The sequence below is a fragment of the Lissotriton helveticus genome, chromosome 11 (genome assembly GCF_964261635.1).
Source record: "Lissotriton helveticus chromosome 11, aLisHel1.1, whole genome shotgun sequence".
NCBI classification, from domain to species: domain Eukaryota; kingdom Metazoa; phylum Chordata; class Amphibia; order Caudata; family Salamandridae; genus Lissotriton; species Lissotriton helveticus.
Window position 1 is genome coordinate 205335586 of NC_136072.1, and position 17756 is coordinate 205353341.

The 17756-nt window shown below is 47.1% G+C and overlaps 1 protein-coding gene across 5 annotated transcripts in view; it reads right to left on the bottom strand.

Annotated features, from left to right (window-relative positions):
- Nucleotides 1-17756, bottom strand: part of LOC144792311 (uncharacterized) — a 258509-nt gene that overhangs the window by 157889 nt on the left and 82864 nt on the right. For 2 of the 5 annotated variants that reach the window (XR_013602534.1, XM_078667262.1), the window contains exon 1: nt 8994-9185. The exons of the other annotated variants lie outside the window; for them this stretch is intronic. The gene's annotated coding sequence lies outside the window, so the exon portion shown is untranslated. Of the gene's footprint in view, nt 1-8993; nt 9186-17756 lie in introns of those variants that run through there. 5 annotated transcript variants of the gene reach the window in all.

Sequence of the window (17756 nt, forward strand, 5' to 3'; positions counted from 1 at the left end):
CTAAATAATTCTGCTGCGAGGACCTCGATGCGGGCTGGATCGGGCCTAGACTTGGTGCCCCACCCCACCCCCGCTAAATAATTCTGCTGCGAGGACCTCGATGCGGGCTGGATCGGGCCTAGACCTGGCCCCCCAGACTGATCCGGCTGGTCATCCCGATGATCTGGCTGGCGTGGTGCGAGACAAGGAGGCCCTGAGCACCTGGAAAAGGGGGACACTTAGACCATACTGCGGTGGAAAGCTTGTCTGCAGCGGCTGGATCGGTGACGCACCGAGGGACCAACGGCCTGCAGCGAAAAAGACGACACAGGCTACTACACTCGACAGGTGCCTGGGACAGACACCGAGCCGGCAACATGCCTTACCGGGGGTATTTGGCGGATGCACTGAGGAGGAGCTGTGGGGCAACCTAGCCTAGGCGAGCATCTGCGGTCCGGCTCTGAAACAGAAAGACCGAGGCGCTGCAGCCTCTCGACAACCTTCCGCTGACCGCGCACCAGCGCCACTGCACTGACCTTCACCTAGAAACGCCCCTGGTCGGCGCACTTACTCTCTACGCCCCCAACTGCACAGAGACCACCTGAACTGACCCACTATAATCAATACCGGTAGAGTAATGGGGAAACCGGACCGTAACCAGCCTAAGATAATTTTTGACTAGGCCAGAAAACAACAGGATAACACCACGGAAGCGCAGGCCCCGCTCCCGCCCTCAGAGGCAGGAGCGATCACAAATGACGCCACACAAACTATGTTTCACACCATACAGACCTCACTGACGAACATAGACAGGAAAATCGACTCATATTGGATAGGTCAGCTGGGCTGGATAGGTATGGAAAACACTCAGCCAGGGTGTTGCGGGACAGAATGTCACTATCACGCAGTGCGCATGCTCTAGGTACTTTATGGTGTCCTGCCGAACACCAGAATCACACTCTTGCCCCATGATTGTCTGAGCAGGATTGTTTCCAAAGTCCCACGCGGATAAGTTACTGCTCTGGGTGGGGCGCGTGCTCCCCTTAACCAGCCCAACTTGTGCGGAGTCAACTTCACAAGCACTGTTTTCCAGAGACCAGACATTCCCAAGCGCATTTCAGCAGAGGAAGCTCCTCAGGGTCCGGTATGTGTTAACACCGATGAGCTATTCATAATGTTATGCTTTAAAAATACTATGATATCAGCATTCATACTGTTCTATTTTAAATACTATACTTTCTATATCCATGCTATCATGAGAATGAGGCTCGGGTTGCCTGACTCTGCAATGGCTAACCCTGGGGACTAGGTCACGCACGTGGGTTTTTTTTGCACTTCGTTCTTCTGATCTCAGTTGCAGTTCAAATGTTGGGGGGTCTCTTTGGGTTATTTTATTCACGGGACACAATGACGTCAGCTTTGAACAATTACACCCTTACTTATGCTGCCGGAGCTTCTTTTATAATATCTATGTAATGGATCAATGCAACTTTATTTAATTATGGAATTTCACTTTTTGTAGCAGTGGGCGTTGAGCTGAAGGGTTGAGTTTTACCTTATATGCAAGTGACTATAGATGATGTGCAGTTGGTTATGGACTTCAGCTACGACTGCTGCTAACAGTGCCTGCATTACTTTAAGCTACATTTTGCGTGAATTGTCCCATCTGCATTCAGAACATGGAGGCAGGAATTATATCTGATTACGCCCAAGCTTGAAAACAAAATCAAGATACAGTGATGGCCCGATAATTTGATGAATAGTAATGTGCACGTTATTCGGCTGATGGGATGACTTTAACTAGGACTATTTGGGGCTGCCGCTGCGGACCTCATTGAAACATACACTGCACTTCAACTGAAATAGCCGTATTTTTATTTTTTAATGAAGACAGGCATGATCTGCAATGACTAATTGTATATATGGACATAGCTATTTGAATGTACTCGTGGCACAGTCTTACATGCAATGCATAATGGTTGCGTGGATTTACCATATCTTCTGCCGGGTGCAGTACTAAATGTGGCCAAAAGAGGTCTCATGGGCCCACTTTTGGCCACATATGGTAAGACACCCTGCAACATGGCTAGGTGAAAAATATTGCCATTTATATTGCCAATAACTCCAACTGCAACAAATGCGAGACTGATTGTATTGCCAATGCAATAGGTCTTGTATTTGTTAGTTAAAGCTGTTGGGGTTGAAAATGAAAAAAAAAATTCTCTTGCTTTTTTAGACCATTGGCAATAGTGCTATGCAGATATAACAACTCCACTGCAAATTAAAAAACAAAAGTAAAAAACATTCTTATTTTCAACTCCAATCGCTTTAACTTTAAAAAATGCAAGTCCTATTGCATTGCAAATGCTTGTTCAGTATTTTGAAAAGATATAAGTTTAGCAACTTTTACTAACCACTGTTACAACAGGTCTAAAAAATCATTGACATAGCCAACAGATCTCATATAGTTGAAACCTATTTTTTTTTGCCAATGCCAGTTAACTTCTCCTAACACTGCTACATTGAGAACCCAAATAATTGCTTCTTTTTCCTTCCCCGTTCTCAGTAGCAGTTTGCACGGATCAGGGATCGTCAGGCAGGCTGGAGGAAGGAGGGAGGAACCATACCTCCTCTCCCCTCTTCCGCTCTTTCCCATGTTGTCGCTCTGGGGCCCGGAACAGGAAGCAGCCATGCTCCCTCCCCTGAGCCAATAACAATACTGAAATGCAGCATTGTAATTGGGCTGAGCGCCGTGGATCGGTGCTCGCCAGTGAATGGGGGCCGGGCATGTTCTCCACGCAGGCTGTAATGCAGCCTGAATAAGAACATGGAGGTGCGCATGACTGTTTGACCTTGTATGCGGACGACTTATTTATATATGTCCGGGACGCCACTAGAAACCTGACGACCATCTGGAGATCACTAAAAGATTTTACGGAAGTCTCAGGCCTTAAGGTGAACTGGGAGAAATCCTTCCTCTACCCGCTGAGCCATCACTTGGCCCCATTCGATGCCCGGATCGGGACCCAATCTCTCATATGGAACACAGAGGCCCCTAGGTATCTGGGAGTGCAGCTGTACCACGCCCCAGAGGATCTGTATGAGGGGAACCATTGTAAGGAGCTAGCAGGACTTAGGTCGACAGTGAGGTTTTGGAAAACGTTACCTCTGGCTCCCATAGGAGGAGTGGCACTAGCAAAAATGATAATGGTCCCTCGACTATTTTATCTTTTCACTTACCTCCCAGTTGTCCCACCGAGATCATTCTTTAAAGAACTGGATAGTCGCCTCACTGAGCTTATATGGGGAGGAGGGCGGCGACGGGTCGCGTTATCCAAATTATGCCTACCCACGACGGAGGTGGGCTTTGGAGCGCCAGCATTCGAAGCATACTTTTTGGCGGCACAGCTCCAATGGCTATCGTATTGGACGGCGGGGCACCATACAGGAGAGACTATCACCATGGAGGGCCCCGTGCCGCAACCGCCAATCCACATATTACTACTGCCGGGTACTAAACCCATACACACACGGCCATGGCAGGTGTCCATAGCCCGCACCTGTATGATGAGAATACATCGTATGTCTGGGACGCGGCCGCCGTTCTCGCCCCTACTGCCTCTAGTGGGGTTTCCAAAAGGAGACACATACTACACAACAGGCACCCTCCGGGCATGGACGGATCTGGCGGTCACAGAGATGGAATCATTCTTTGAAGAGGGACAGCTGAAGACATATGCCCAAATGATGGAACAGTACGATCTCCCACCCGGGCAATTTCTAATGCATAGGCAAATTTTAGATAGCAGCCGTAGATACTGGAATCCTAACACAGGGGAACCTCCAACACACCCAGTAATTCACACAATACTACACATGGGAATGGGGCGCCATTTGGTTACTTGGCTTTACAAGGCAGTGCGCAAACTAATCCCTCCATCCCTTCAGCCCCTACGTCAAAAGTGGGAAACGGACATAGGGAGGGTAGTCCATGATAAAGAATGGAACACAGCTCAGAAATACCCCAAAAAAGTCTGAAGAAACGCGAGATTCCGGAACATACAGTTTAATATCCTCCACAGAGCTTACCTCACACCGCACCGCCTTCATCAATTCTTCCCAGATACACACTTTGCATGCCCCCGCTGTCAAGCCCCAGCAGTAGACTTCAAACACATATTTTGGGACTGCCCCACACTTATAAGCTTTTGGGACCGGGTTCATCGGTCACTCACAGCCATTACCAACATCACAACTATGTCCACATGGGAGGCATGTGCGCTCGGGATTTTCCGCAGGCGGAAAACCGAGAAAGTACAATGTTGTTTCATGTCCCTAGCCATCCTATTGGCGAAAAGGGGAATAGCCATGTACTGGAGATCCCCTATGGCACCTCCGGAAGCAGCCTGGATAGGCGCCATTATCAAATGGGGAAAAGCTGAGGAAGAGCACTCCGGGAGGAAGAATTGAAGGGAGTCCGCAAACACCCTATTTCTTTGGAATGGGCACAACTAATGCACGAATTTACACAGACAACGAACCCACCGGAGACACCCATAGCCTCACAGGCCCAAGCCCAGCCGGCTGTTCCGGCATCCCCTATTTTAGAGGAAGCACGAAAATGCCCGCCACCCCGAGCCCAATCTGGAGTGGAACCCACACAGAATGGCCACCCCTTGACAGAGTAAGGATCACCACAATGGCTCGAATCCTCGACCCCCTCCACACCACACGCGCTGCCGCAACCCCGCACGTCACCGCAGCTGAAGGACAGCCCACCAAGGCACAGTTGGAAAGGGGTACCCCACCAGAGTTTTTTTTTGGAGAAGGCATTTTGACAAACAAGACAGGACCACAACATGAGATGCACATTACATTGAACCCGTCAAGTACGTCCCACTCTCAAGATTACACCTAAATGAGACATAGGGTCAATAATGCGCTGTAAGGGAGGTGTCAACTGCCCCAGACAGGTCTTAGTTATAAGGTGCACAACACGGCCGATACAGGCATAGGACGTATGTAAACACGGCCAAACAGTAAAACAACGGTCGGACAATGCAATGCTTATGTAGAAGAATGTTTATCTGGTGATTATTGTTGTTGTGTATTCACAGCATAGCACTAATGTACTGAACCATAACTGTCATAATGAATGCTAAAACCCAATAAATAAATTTAAACAAAACAAGCATTTGCAATGCAATGGGTCTCGCAGCATTAAAGTTTGAGTTACTGGCATCGTAAATCTTTGCATTATTTATTTTTTTGGTGTCCGTGTGTGCATGGCAGTCGTGGTGTCCGTGTGTGCATGCCAGTGGTGGTGTCCGTGTGTGCATGCCACTGGTGGTGTCCGTGTGTGCATGCCAGTGGTGGTGTCCGTGTGTGCATGCCAGTGGTGGTGTCCGTGTGTGCATGCCAGTGGTGGTGTCCGTGTGTGCATGGCAGTGGTGGTTTCCGTGTGTGCATGGCAGTGGTGGTGTCCGTGTGTGCATGGCAGTGGTGGTGTCCGTGTGTGCATGGCAGTGGTGGTGTCTGTGTGTGCATGGCAGTGGTGGTTTCCGCGTGTGCATGGCAGTGGTGGTGTCCATGTGTGCATGGCAGTGGTGGTGTCTGTGTGTGCATGGCAGTGGTGGTTTCCGTGTGTGCATGGCAGTGGTGGTTTCCGTGTGTGCGCTGACCGTGTTACTACATGTAAATCTTTCAGGCGATATCGTATGCCCCTTCCACTCACCATCAAAGCAGCACTGGTTCTACAGCCAAGGAGAACACATACGACTAGAAGACTACAGCAAAACACCCTGCCAGACATATTTAAACAATAGCAGGTTATTCGCCGACTACCAGGGACCTCGTCTAACTCCCTCATCAGAACGGGAAATGCATCGCATAACAAAAGAGTTTTGTCACCCAAGTCCCATTTGAATGTAGTGTTCCATGCTCGCTGGCACATCTTACGGCCCTTCACCAAGGTAAGTGAGCCACTGATGACACAAGCGCAGGCTCCAGGGGGGGGCTTTCGATCATTTACCATCAGGACATGCTCATGAGCCCAGGAACCACCCAAACATGAGCCTGGCCCACCCAAACAGGAGCCTTGGCCTGACGCCTGATGTGAGCCGTTCCTCCCCCATCAGTGTTCGGGCTGGCTCTCCTGATCCAAAGTCAAGAGGCTGCTGCAGCCTCTGCGCAGCCCAGCACAGATTATCGCGGCCCATTGTCACATATATATGTGACAATGGGCCAAAGCCAGCAGGCACAGCATGTGGTGGGAGCTCCGGCCCTGGCCTTAGGGCACAGGTCTTCAAACGGTGGTGCACACCTCCCTGGGGGTCCGTGATTGCATTCCCAGGGGGGCACAACTGCGTCTGCAAGGAAGGAATTGTGAATGAAGATCGCCTGCAAGCGTCGACGTTTATCTGGTGAGTTCACAGGCTGTCTTCTTTTATATGCATAAGTTAAACAGCATAAAAAGTTTGCACCTGTAATCCTGAGTGTTTCCTGGGGCGCTGTCAGTGAGTAGGGAGACGGGGCTCAAGGGTAAACACAACATGCTAATAACTATGTAATTTTTTCATCTTCATATAATTGCATATTTTTAAAAAAGCGCACACACAGTAAATGAAAAAACAAAGCAAATGAAACAAATTTTTCAAAAATATACTCTCTTACGTTATAAACCTCAGTTATCTAAAGCAATCACTGCAGATTTCTGTGTCTGACCAGAGAGTCGCCGATTTGAATCCTGGTTTTCACAGTGGGAAATAGTAACTAGTGTATTTATAGAGCTACCTACACGTTCCATGCCTGTGGTAAAAAGCACTCTGGCATCACATAAAGAATATATTAGCTCCTCGGCTGCTTTTATGTGTGTTGCTTAACCAGTTGCATAGGGTCCAGTGTCATGAGAGGCCTATTAAAGCCAGGGTCACTGGAATCATGCGGCAGGGGAGGACAAAATCATGTGGCAAGGTTGACTAAATTATGTGGCAAGAAAAGGAAAATTATGTGGGGTTATGCAGAACATTTTGTCACGCATCTACTTTGTCATTTTTGCATTTGGTAAAAACTATCTGGGCATTGATTTTACCTCATTAATGCTGGTTTAATACCCAAATATAGCAAAAAGCAAAAGAAAGGTGACCAGTCAAGCTTTGCGAAGGGCGTTTCACAGAGAGATGAGAGCACCTTCACTGCGAAAAGGTGGGGACAGCACATTGGAGCTCATTATTTCTAAAAGGGAGGATTTGTGTCCTAATGGCAAGAGCTTCCTACTTTGGAACCTAGTTCAGGTCCTCCTGTCAGCTCAACTCAAATCACTTAATAGTCCAGTGCCTAAAATAAAAAAATATATATATTACATTTTATGAACTTGTATTTGTGTAATGTAAATGGTGCTTATTTAAAGTTTCCCAATGCCCTTGGGCCGGGTCTTCCTTACGTAAAACCAAAAAAGTGATGGATAACCTGTTTCAAGATTGGAGTGATAGCCATGGTCGGTAAGTTGTGAAAGAGGCAGAGGAGGTAGGGGGCTAATTCGGGCCTCAGCTATAATTAGTGCAGAAAATAAAATTCCATTGGGGCCCAGGAGTGCGAGGGGCTCACAAGAACCAATTTATTGAGAGAACAGGTTTTTTGTCAATTTCTGTTATTGCTTGATGATTTTCCCTATCATATGTTTCACATTTACTGTGGATTATGAGCTCTCAAAAGCTCTGCCTTTGCTCTCAGCCCTGCCTCTCCTGTTTTACGATCCTTGGAATAAAGTTTTGCAGGGGTCCCCAACTTCAAAACATTTTGCTTTGGGGGGCCCCATGCAAAAAAGTTTGAAGACCACTGCCTTAGGGTATGACAGTGAGGCCTCACCACGGGGGATGCTGCTACGACGGGCCAGAGTTTTCACTCCCCTTGGAACAGGAAGTGATGAGGGCAATAAACAAGGTTTTGCTCCCTCCCTCCTCGCAGTGGATGGCTGGCCCGACTCCAACTCATTCTGGCCAGGCAAGGCATCCTCACTGCTCTACCAACCTCCCATCTCAAACTCAGGATTTAACCAGAAACCAACCCCCACCATACCTATCTCTTTGAGATGTGGCATTTAATGTATAGGCTTTGTCAGCAGATGCCCTTGGCAGCGAGTTTCCTGGGCCCTAGAGCCACCGCAGTGTAACTTTTAAGTTACCTCAGTCAAAGGAGGGCCACCACAGAAACTGTTATGGTTTTTCTGAGAGACCAAATGTTTGATCATGTACTCCTTCCTTGGAAAAAAAAAATAAAGCCCTTTCAATCAAAACCAGCGAAACTGAACATGTTTACGCCATAGTTATTTGTTCAGACAGCACAGTCACTAACTGCTGCCTGCTGGGGTGTATTGATATAACCAGGGCCACTGGAATTATGCACCATTGGGGAGGGAGCCTGGCTGCTTGCATCCTGGGCAGGAGCTGAGAAGCCGTGGCACCCGGTAAGCTACATTTAAAAAAAAGATATTATTAAATTACACCCCCACCCCCCCGCGTGACCCCCCTGCCCCCTCTCCCTCCCCCACGAGTCAGGCCGGACGCGACTAACTCAGTGGCCCACCCAAATACATCATTGGCCCACCCAAATAAAAATTCCTGGAGCCGGGCCTGAATACTGAACAGCCAGTAAACACACCAGGCTCCTCTACATTCATTCCCAAAGATCGGTGTCTGCATGTCCTGGCAGCAGCTGTGATGTGTCCCGATGGTGTAGTTACAAGTGAGGCGTGCAGCCTCCTGAAGCGGCCTATGCTGAACCCTTAAGCATGGTAGTCGTGAAGCGAGCGCTGTGCTGGTCCAATACAAGGTGCGCGTTCATAAAACAGTAAATAATCAAACACCATAAAATCCGTTCCACCTCCAAAAGCGCGCACGCGACCTTCGATATAAAAAACCCCATGAATATCAATCATGAAGCGCGGCGTCCATTAAGTGCTGATAAAACAAAAGATGTGCGGGCTCCAAAAACATATCATTAAACAAAGTTCGTACCTTCCGGTTGGAAACTGAAAATGCCATCAGCTGAGCGCATTTCGTGCCCAAAGCACACGTGCAGCTCCTTTCAAAGCAGCGAGACCAGGTGTGTGGGCGGCGGGGGGGATGGGGGCGGTGCGCGTGTCTCTGTGCGCTCGTGTGTGGGCGGCGGTGGGGGTGGTGTATGCCTCTTAGAGCTGCTCTGCTGTATTCGGACGTGGCAACATTTGGAAACGGGCTGGCTCTACATCGCACATTGAACTACAAACGTCACGGCGGTGACGTCATTTTGTAGTTCGAAGCGGCCCGCCCCTCAGTCGCCCAAAAAACAAGCATTTGCAATGCAATAGGTCTCGCATTAATAAAGTTTGAGCTATTGGCATTGCTAAATTTTGCAACACCAATTGCAACAAAAGTCTATAAGTGTTTGTGTGTGTGTGTGTGCATGTGTTGTTGTGCGTGTGGTTGTGTGTATGGTTGTGTGCCTGTATAGTTGTATGTTTGGTTGTGTGTGTAGTTGCTTGTGTGATTGTGTGTATGTGTGTCTATGTGTGTCTATGTGTGTGCTGTGTGTGTTTTTGTTGTGTGTGTGGTTGTATGTGTCGGTGTGGTGTGTGTGTGAATGTGGTTGCTTGCGTGGTTGTGTATGTATGTGTGTGCTGTGTGTGTGGTTGTATGTGTGATTGTGTGTATGTGTGTGGGTGTGTATATGTGTGATTTTGCAGCTGTGGTTGTATATGTGTGTGTGTTGTGTGTTGTTGAGTGTTTTGTGTGAGTGGGTGTATGTATGTGTAGTTGTTTGTGTGCTTGTGCATGGTTGTGTTTGTGTGTGCTTCTGGTTTAGCAACCCTATTTCAAACCATTGCTTAGATAACAACACGTGAGGCATGGCGTATGTAGGAGCAGACTGCATGTGCCCCGCTGGACATGTCCCCAAATGGAAAAAAAAAATTCAAAGCTGCACCTCTCCCTTTAATGGACCAAAGCTACTCTAAAGAGCACATTTCTGTAATCAGAAACCATTCACATGGAACTGGAGCCATTGTAAGCCCAGAGGTCACTGCTGTTGCTGCTGTGACTTTATTAAGCTCCCCAACGTTTACTGCATATAGTACAGAGGGGGCTACAGAAAAATAGAGCGGGAGAAACAGAGATATATAATTAAAGTAAGTGTGAGAGAGAGAGAGAGAGAGAGAGAGAGAGAGTGTGTGTGTGTGTGTGTGTGTGAGAGAGAGAGAGAGAGAGAGAGAGAGAGAATATACATTGATGCTAGATGGATGAATGGGTAGATGGATGTGTGGGTGGGTGACTGGCTAGGAGTCTGAATGGATGGGTGAGTGGGTATGTGGATGGATAGAGGTGTATGGTTGAATGAGGAGATGAAAAGAGAGGTATAGAAAGGGGAGAAAGAGTGTGAAGATAGTTTTAACATTTGTCCTACAGTAGGTTGTTGTTCCTAATCCGGGCCTTAATCTTCCTTACCCAATAAATGTTAGGCAGATGATTTTGTTATTCTCTGTGAAGGGACAGTTTCCGAAGTGGCCTATTAGTACACAGGTCATATTTCAGATTGCATTGCTATCAATAAAAAGATCACTTTCACTTTCGCAGTGATGCATTGACATAAAAGAGCACTGCTGACACAGCTCTCTTGTGTTCCAATACGAAAATATTTACTTTATCAATGTGGCTATAGAATGTCTTTAAAAATATGTAAAGAATAAGTGAGGGCTCTAAACCAGTCCTAGAAAAGTCCTTGTTGTCTGACAGACTTGAAATCACAAATAACCAGGTGGTTACTCACCCACTCCAAATACTCTACATCGCTCTTGCAAAAAAAAAAAAACATTTTGACTGCCTAGCAATTTGCCTCTGGTTGTGCAATAGGTGTCTCCAAATGGACTACCAACTATTTTCAGGCAATCTATGCAGAAACATTTCTCCTCCCTCTCAAGGCTGTCTTATTGATTTTGGGTTTTGTAAACGGAGCTCATGATGCCGAAAGCCCGACACAATACAGCATGTACGGCGCACGCAGACATCCTGCCAAAGCATCTGCATTGCCTTGCAGTGCTCCCTAGGACAGCAGACAGCGCGAGGAGCTTTAATCCCGATTTGGTGTGCAGATCCGTTATTACAGCCGTGTCACTCGTGCAGCGCTGTGCAGAAACGCATTTCTATGGTACTAGTTGATATTCCAACAGAATAACAAAAAAACAAACGTAATTGTATAAGCAATAATCCAAGCGTTTAGTTTAAAAAAAAATCTGCATAGTAAAAGTAAGTAAAATATTTACTTTATCAATGCAGACCCTACAAATATGATCATTCCACGGCTGTTGCGTCAAATAAATGCAATACAGCCAGTGACTTCACATTTCGATGTTTTAAACTAAGAAGACCTCCAGTTAAATACAGAAGACCAGTGTCGGATCTACACAGTAAAACCCTAACATATGTAAAACAAATAGGCAGTACGCAAAGATGATGCAAGAATCACAAAACCCGGGTCAAACATCGTGACTGTGCACAGCTATCCCACATCCTAGGCAGCATGTACCATTTATTCCTTCTGTCACTACGCAAAATCAATACACTGTCTCTAATGCAACAGATCCTTCCGTTCTATCCAAGTTGGCTGCCGAAATGCTGGCGAGTCACTTAGTGGTGCTTGAATCCTGTCTACTCAGCTGAATGTTACACGCCCTCTCCCAATTGCTCCAATTGTACCAGCACACTTAAACTGCAGCCTCGGGCACCTACTGACGCTCCGGCTGCCGGCAGCCTGCAGTGAATATTAGTAATGAAATTAAAAGCGGGCGCGAAATTAAATTGAAGGCGGCGCGCTGCCGCCAGGCGAGCCCTAATAATTCCCTGAAAAAAAAGCTTCAGCATGCTAACATGCCTGTATCCCAAACGTTTGCGCAACATGGAATACTGATCACCTACGCATGCGCACAACGTGATACGAGAGCGGACGTCGGAGAGAAGCAGTGCTGGTGACGCGGGGCTCCCATGCCCGAGGGAGAGCCCCGCGGTGGCGGCTGAAGTCCGGAGTTGCGGTAAGTGGGCCTTACTGGGGGGGGTGTCGGTGCACGTGTGTGTGTGTGCGTGTGTGTCTGTGTGTATGCATGCGTGAGTGTGGCTGTGTGAGTGCGTGCGCGATTGCGAGCAGCTGACTTGTGAATGTGTTTAGGAGATGTGCATGGCGCCGGGCTGGACGTGCGCGTCCACAGCCCAGAATCTCCGCGCGTGCACTGGGTTGTGTCCCTTGAGAGGCAACTCAGCGACAATAGGTCTCTAGGACGAGACCTAAAAAGAAGTCAGCCTGTTTATCAGCGCCGCGCCCCTCTGCAGGCTCCCCCTGCATTCCACGAGGCGCGCGACGCGATCGCTGCATTTCTGCCGTGCTCTGGAGACAAGACCTGGCTGCCCACAGCGTTATCCTATGGAAAAACGCTGCGCGCGCCCACGTCTTGTCTCCAGAGTCGTTTTTTTTGTGCAGAGACGCCTGCTATAGTTCTCGCTCCTACGAGAACGCGATTGCCGTGCGTTTTCGGAGCGAGACCTAAAAATGACTGTTTGACCGGCCCGAGAGGCTGGCCAAACAGTCATTGTGCACTTGTGAGTGGGCAAACCCCTCCTCCCCCGCTCTGAGAGCAGAGCAGCCCCGCCCGTCCCACAAAGCTGCGCAGCAGAAACAAATACAATGATAATCTCAAGTTATTATCAATGTATTTGTTCTTTCTTTCATTGCTTTGCAGCAGTGGGGCAACGCCCCTCTGCCTTAGCGGAAGAGCCACAACTGCCTGTCCTCCCACATCCAATCAAACATGTCTCAATGCACTTCAACATTTGACAGCCCTTGGGAACCTTCTGCTGAACTCATCCTCAACAGAGGTCTACTTTACCTCCTCTTCTGCTACCATCACCTCACGTAACTCTCTCCTGGTCCTCGTCCCTCCTCGTACCTTGTCCTCCTCTTCTGCTAGAAATTGAGGAGTGCTTCTCAACCATTCACTGTGTATAACAGCGCTCATTACTATCACCGTCACCACAGGATGAAACCAAGTAACACATCGATGAATAATATATATCCACGTCTACTATTCCACACCACTAATGCACTGATTCGCTCACTGCTCAACAGCAGATTGGATTACTACCACTGCTGTTGAACTCTCTCAGTATCCGTTCTCCCCACTGGATAAGACCCAATACTACGACCGCACCCTTTCACCACAGAGCTGCAGGGCTCTCGCCGAAAGCAAAGAACACTCTCTACAAGTTGTTGAAAACCATATTCAAAGCGCACCTCAGCATTTCTATGGACTACCTAAATACATTCATGCTACAGTCATGTAGGAGAATTGCCAAAGAGAACTCCATTATCACACCCAAAGTCACTCTGCATCATTCCGATTCCACCTTCTAGGACTTCATCGTTTGACCTCACGGCCTCCCGAGATCTGAGCCTGCCCCACACCCACTCGCTCACTGAGATCTGAGCCTGCCCCACACCCACTCACTCACTGAGATCTGAGCATGCCCCACACCCACTCACTCACTGAGATCTGAGCATGCCCCACACCCACTCACTCACTGAGATCTGAGCCTGCCCCACATCCACTCACTGAGATCTGAGCATGCCCCAAACCCACTCACTCACTGAGATCTGAGCATGCCCCACACCCACTCACTCACTGAGATCTGAGCCTGCCCCACATCCACTCACTCACTGAGATCTGAGCCTGCCCCACACCCACTCACTTTGGTTTATGTTACTGACTATATCTGCCTATCAGGTTAGGTACCACATTTACCCTTTTGTTCGATGCTTCTGATCGATATTACATTCCACTCATTTCAAATAAATAATAAAACATGCATTGTCATTTAGGAGGTGAAACGGCACGGCCGATCTGCAACACGGATAGCAACATAAGCTTGGAGCGAATATGGCTGGGGCAATTGTCCAGGAAGGGTAATTGTATACATGGGCAGATGGTCAGGCACATCATTCAGTCGCTGTGTATTACCTATAGTCTTGATTTCGTTCCTCATTTACTGAGTCCTATATTTGTGTCTGCTTGGGGTGGCATAGTGTAACACTTTGTTTTGTCGTTAAGATTTGTGTGGTACTGTTAGAACTGGCTATTTCTGGTAGGCTAAGGCTGACGCCAAAGCCAGGCAGAAACCACCATTCTAGTCAGGCAAGGAAGTCACACGCCAAGATAACCTCTGCTCACCCCCTTGGTAGCTTGGCACAAGCAGTAAGGCTAAACTCGGAGGCAATGTGTAAAGCATTTGCGCCAGCACACAACAGCAACAACATACTAGGCACACCACAAAAGAGACTCCACACAAGGTTATTATAAAATAACTTTTGTATTGTAAAAACATATCAGATAGAATCACACATATACACTGTGCCAACTGGCACGGGCAATATTCACATGGGATTATGTACAGGACAGGGCCACATGGGCCACTGTCATAATCAGATATAGCACTTTTTAGAAATTAGAATAAGTATATAAAATCACTGTGGGAATCAAACAGGTAGTGTATCCTGAGTGACTGGGACAAAATGTTATCATCAGAGATCGTAAGCTGTTTGTGGTTGGAAGGAACGCTGTAAATTTTACAATGTTATTACAGGGACATCCAAGGAATGTCCTCATTCAGGCCATCCTTATCCGTGTTGAGTTTATAAACCCATTTCTGTTCGATTTATCTGTCTCATCGCTGTATAGCAAGGTCAATGGTACATACTTGTGGATGTCCATAAAATCGTGACCAGTAATTTGTTTAGTTTAATACTCACACCCCATACGAGGAGACTTGATGTGCCACAATAACTGAATCGGCTAGTCTCTGCTCTGCGGTACTTTACAAATGACGTGCCAACTGTATCAGCAAGCGACATTATCCCGATGAGGTCTTTTCCAGACATATGTATATATGTAATTAATTTGTAATCTCCTGGTTTCGATCGGAGTTCTAAGTAGTTTTTCTCCGCAACAGGAACATTAAAACAATGTCCCGGCTAAGCAAACTACGTTTCCCGGCATACCTAGTCGCCTACACGTGACGTTGCACCTACGTCACGTGATCGCGGCTTCCTAAACAAACAAATAATGGCGATTCCCGCTGTCCATTACCTCCCCGAGCAGCACAGATGACTGCTGAGTGTACCGACGGACAGGTAAGCCCACGAGTTTAGACCTGCTTGCTTGTATAACAGTGAGTCGCGCCTCAGACTTCCCATCAACAACGAGCGCGGACTACGTGTGTAAAATAAGTCCATCCTTGTTGGGACCTGTATGTTTAAAACGATAGCGAGTCTCGCTTCAGGTTCCCTGTAAAAACGAGCGCGTGTGAAATTAACTAAGTCCATCTTAGCGAATATATAGCACAACTGGGTACCCTGCCACCAGAGCTATATACATAGCAGGAATAGGTCTTGAGATAGATGGAGACTCAAAGGGGGATCGCGCCTCTAATATTAACCTTTGAGAATGTAAGCAATATAGCTTTGTAATCAAGCTATCTCGGTGTCTTCCAACTTCAATACTATACACGCATTTATTGCGGTGGACGCCACCGAGTCTGCAAAACGATAATAGCTGCTAAAACATGTGGTCATTCACCCCTCTGCTTTAATGAGAAATGGTGATAGACCTCATGCCCATGACACTAGATTTATTAAAGGTAAACAAACCCCAGGAAAATGGAGTTTGGCTGGTATATCTCTACTTCAACTTGTGGTAGCGCCCACATGTCAGGCACTCGCAGTTGTTTTTTTTTATTCTACATCCCATCTCCTCTACATTTTAGAGCGGTGCACTATCTTCCTGAGCTGTAGCCAGGCGAGGAGCGGCACGTTCCTCTTACCCTAAAGGTGAGCGAGAGGACTACAGTTGATGAGTGATTGGTAATTGACTCAACAGGAATGCCATATCATGAGTTGACAATGAAAAATGACTTACATTAATTGTGTTAATGTCGTTTTTATCTTTGTATGTGTCTTTTTATCTGTGTTGTCTGTGTCTTGATGACGCCTCACCTGGACCTCCCCCACATACTTAGGAGGACTACCAAGTTTTGATCAGGTGATATCTGTATCTGTATCAAATACTTTATTTTATCACACATTGAGCAGTAGCATATACTTTAGGTCCTGATGAAGCGGGTGATACTTAGTGATCTATAAACCGCAGAAACATGTCGACCATCATGATAAACCAGTGAATACTAGGGTTACTCACTGGTTGTGTTGCACTGATTTGTTTTTTAACCTTGGAAATGAACGGCACCAGAATAAAGTTAATCAGCGTTCGTTATCCAATTTTAACTTAGAGCACTTTTTTCTCTTTCCTCTTTTGTTCTCCACAAACTTTTTCTTGCACTGCTCCTCAGTTACCAAGTAACGACCCCTTCCTTTACCGCACACTTCCCTTTCCTTGTTGAAGTGGCAACAACAACCTGGCTTACACACCTTGGGAAAGGTTTTCAAATGATGACAGGGCGGTAAAGGACGATAAACTGATGGATATCTTCCCTCCGAGTGCGATACTTGGTTGTGTGCTGTTCTAATATATCATTCAACACACACTCAGTCACCTCGACACACTTCATAATAGACACATTCTATTTGACCCACAGTTATATTTTGTTTAGCTGTATATCTAAGGGTGTCACACCACAAAAAATATACAAACACACTGGGCGATTGGTGTATCTAAGGGTGTCACACCTCAAAGAATATACAAACACACTGGACGATTGGTGTATCTAAGGGTGTCATACCACAAAGAATATACAAACACACCGGGCGATTGGTGTATCGCAGTATTTAGTAATCAATATCATTTTAGCAAGAAAACGTGGATGTGAATATGCCTATAAGTAGTGCCGGTGGAGTCTGACGATCCCTACTCAACAGAATAAGAAATGACACCTAATAAACTTACATCAGTAATCTGTAGATGGCGATCATCCCCTAGAACGAATGACATTAGAATAGACCTCCGTAGTAATAATCTGAAATAAAAACAAATCTGTAGTACTTAAAGCATGCACCCAGCAACAGTGATAGGGATTGAACGAATGTATGAGCCATATCACAGACAATAATAACTGCCCTATTTCAGAATCCACGAAGCATATAGGGCAGGCCCAAATGTCCATTCCCTAAACAATGAAACCTTCCAAGTTCCCATAAACATCATTTATATTCCCTAATGTTATTGAACCGCAAGGGAGAATAAAAGCCCTTGACCCCAAAGCATGGAGGTCAGGTCCCACACTTGACCCATATCACCTCAGGCGGAACGCGACCCAAACCAGCCTTTCTAAAAGGCTTACTAGATAGGCATTGTATGGCGGCCGAAGCCCCGGGAGAAAGGTGCAGAGGCCAGCCCGATGGATCAAAGGCATACTTGAACTATCCATGACGGGGCACACAAGATGCGTGTGATGTCAATAGAGCTCATGGAGCAAGATGCGTGTGACGTCAACAGAGCTCATGGAGCAAGATGCGTGTGACGTCAATAGAGCTCATGGAGCAAGATGCGTGTGACGTCAATAGAGCTCATGGAGCAAGGTGCGTGTGACGTCAATAGAGCTCATGGGCTAGGCTCGAGCTGAATCCATGGATGAATGCCGGAGCCAGACACGCAAGATGCGTGTGACGTCAATAGAGCTCATGGGCTAGGCCCGAGCTGAATCCATGGATGAATGCCGCAGCCATATTTAAATGTTCCCTGTGCGCCCAAA